This window comes from Leopardus geoffroyi, chromosome D3 (genome assembly GCF_018350155.1).
Source record: "Leopardus geoffroyi isolate Oge1 chromosome D3, O.geoffroyi_Oge1_pat1.0, whole genome shotgun sequence".
Classification (NCBI taxonomy): Eukaryota; Metazoa; Chordata; class Mammalia; order Carnivora; family Felidae; genus Leopardus; species Leopardus geoffroyi.
In genome coordinates this window covers 43,890,550-43,893,812 of record NC_059339.1, presented here as the reverse complement: position 1 = coordinate 43,893,812, position 3,263 = coordinate 43,890,550, and the positions used below count along the sequence as shown (strand labels likewise).

Here is a 3,263-nt window from a genome sequence, read left to right as displayed (position 1 = left end):
AAAAGTAATTGCTTGTTCTATGTGCTGCCATAACACTTTGCTTATTTTTCTATGAACTTAAAGCACTCATATCATTCCATGTAAAAATCCAGAGTCATCCTTGATCCTTGCATTTATTCAATATTTTTTAATGTTTATTTCTGAGAGAGAGAGAGAGAGAGAGAGAGAGAGAGCCTGGTATGGACAGAGAGAGAGAGACACAGAATCCAAAGCAGGCTCCAGGCTCTGAGCTGACAGCATGGAGCCCAATGCAGGGCTTGAACTCATGAACTGAGAGATCATGACCTCAGTTGAAGGCAGACGCTTAACCAACTGAGCCACCCAGGCGTCCCTGATCCTTACATTCATTCAAACCCACATTCAATCCATCAAGAAATCTTTTTGACTCTGCCTTAATAATATCCCCAATATGACCACTTCTCACTCCCTGTACTTTTACCACTTTGTGTTGAAACTGCTGGGCATTTGCAATGGCCTCCTAGTTTCCACTCACTTGCCCTACCCAAGCCCCCTGCCCAGTCTGTACAGGCATACCTTAGAGATATTGCAGGTTTTGTTCCAGACCACAGCAATAAAGCAAATACTGCAATAAAGTGAGTCAAATAATTTTTTTCATTTCCCAGTATGTACAAAAGTTATCTTTACACTATATTATAGTCTATTAAGTGTGCAACAGTATTATGTCTAAAAAAAACAATGTACATACCTTAATTTAAAAATGTTTTATTGCTAAAAACTGTGAACCATCATTGGAGCTTTCAGTGAGTCAATCTTTTTCCTGGTTGAAGCTCTCACCTCCATGTTGATGACTGCTGACTCATCAGGGCAGTGGTTGTTGAAGGTGAAGGTGGCTGTGGCAATTTCTTAAAATGAGTGACTCTTTTTTTCATGACCAATTTCTCTGTAGCCTGTGATGCTGTTTGATAGCATTCTGCCCACAGTAGAACGTCTTTCAAAATTGGAGTCAATTATCGCAAACCCTGCCACTGCCTTCACAACTGTTTTTGGAATATTTAGTTTTTAATATTTTTAATGTTTATTCATTCTTGGGAGAGAGATGGAGACAGAGTGTGAGCGGAGGAGGGACACAGAGAGAGAGAGAGAGGGAAACACAGAATCTGTAGCAGGTTCCAGATCCAAGCTGTTAGCACTGAACCTGATGCGGGGCTCAAATTCATGGACTGCGAGATCATGACCTGAGCCAAAGTCGGACGCTCAACCAACTGAGCCATCTAGGTGTCCCTTTTTTTTTTTTTTTTTTTTTTTGGTTTTTGTTTTGTGTTTTTAATGTTTACTCTGGAATATTTAAAATCCTTTGTTGTCATTTCAATAATCTTCATGACATCTTAACCAGGAGTAGTTTCTATCTCAAGAAACAACTCTCTTTGCTCATCCATTAGAAGCGACTCCTGGGGTGCCTGGGTGGCTCAGTTGGTTGAGCATCTGACTCTTGATTTCAACTCAGGTCATGATCCCACTGTCATGGGATCGAGCCCCACATCAGGCTCCATGCTGATTCTCTCTCTCTCTCTCTCTCTCTCTCTCTGCTCCTCTCCCCCACTTGCACTTTCTCTCTCTAAAATAAAAAATAATAACAATAAAATAAATAAAAATTTAAAAAAAGAAGCAACTCATCATCTGTGAAAGTTTTATCATGAGATTCAGCAATTTGGTCATATCTTCAGGCTCCACTTCTAACTCTCATTCTCCTCCTATTTGCACCACATCTGCAGTGTCTTACTCCACTGAAGTCTTGCACACCTAAAGTTATCTATGAAGGTTGGAATCAACTTCTTACAAACTCCTGGTAATTTTGATATTTTGATGCCTTCCTATGAATAATGAATGTTCTTAATGGCATCTAGAACAGTAAACCCTTCCCAGAAGGTTTTCCATTGTATTTTCCCAGATCCATCAAAGAAATCACTGTCTATGGCAGCTATGGCCTTACAAAATGTATTTTCGTAAATAATAAGACTTGAAAGTCAAAATTACTGCTTGATTCCCAGGCTACAGAATGGATGTTGTGTTAGCAGGCATGAAAACCACATTCATCTTATTGTACATTTCCATAAGAGCTCTTGGGTGACTAGGTGCATTGTCAATGAGCAGTAATATTTTGAAAGGATTCTTTTCTTCTCAACAGCAGGTCTCATCAGTGGGCTTAAGATATCCAGTAAACCATGTTATAAACAGACATGCTATCATCCAGGCTTTGTTGTTCCATTTATAGAACACGGGAAGAGTAGATTTCACATAATTCTTAAGGGACTTGGGACTTTCAGAAGGGCATTGGCTTCAACTTAAAGTCACCAACTACAGTAGCCCCTAACAAGAGAGTCAATTTGTCCTTTGAAGCTTTGAAGCCAGGCATTGACTTCTCACTAACTGTGAAAGGCCAAGATGGCATTTTCTTCTTATAGAAGGCTATTTCATCTGCACTGAAAACCTGTTGTTTAGTGTAGCCACCTTCAGTAATGATCTTAGTTAGATCTTCCAGATAACTTGCTATGGTTTCTACATCAGAATTTGTTGCTTCACCTTGCACCTTGATGTTATGGAAATGGCTTGTTTCCTTAAACCGTATGATCCAACCCTGCTCTCTTCCAACTTTTCTTCTGGGGCTTCCTCACCTCTCTCAGCCTTCTCAGAATTGATGAGAGTTATCCGTCTTGCTCTGGATTGGGCTGTGGCTTAAGGGAATGTTATGGCTGGTTTGGTCTTCTATCCAGACCACTCAAACTTTCTCCATATCAGCAATAACGCTGTTTCACTTTCTTATCATTGATGCATTCACTGGGTTAGCACTTTTAATGTCCTTCAAGAACCTTTCTTTGCATTCATAACATGGCTTACTATTTGGCATAAGACACCTAGCCTCTTGCCAACATGCCTTCCTCACTAAGCTTAATCATTTCTAGCTCTTGATTTAAGGTAAGAGACGTGTAGCTTTTCATTTCACTTGAACACTTAGAAGCCATTGTAGGATAGTTATTAATTGGTCTACTTTCAATATTGTTGTATCTCAGGGAATAGGGAGGCCCGAGGAGAGGGAGAGAGATGGGGGAATGGCCAGTGGGTGGAAGAGTCAGAGCACAAACATTTACCAATTAAGATCCCTGACTTCTATGGGTGTTTTGTGACACTGCAAAACAATTACCATAGTAACATCACAGATCACTGATCACAGATCACCATAACAAATATAATAATGAAAAAGTTTGAAATATTATGAGAATTACCAAAATGTGACACAGAGGCAC

The 3,263-nt window shown here is 39.8% G+C and overlaps 1 pseudogene; it reads right to left on the bottom strand.

Annotated features, from left to right (window-relative positions):
* Nucleotides 1–703: 703 nt before the first annotated feature.
* LOC123587816 lies at nucleotides 704–2,981 on the bottom strand (annotated as a pseudogene).
* Nucleotides 2,982–3,263: the final 282 nt, after the last annotated feature.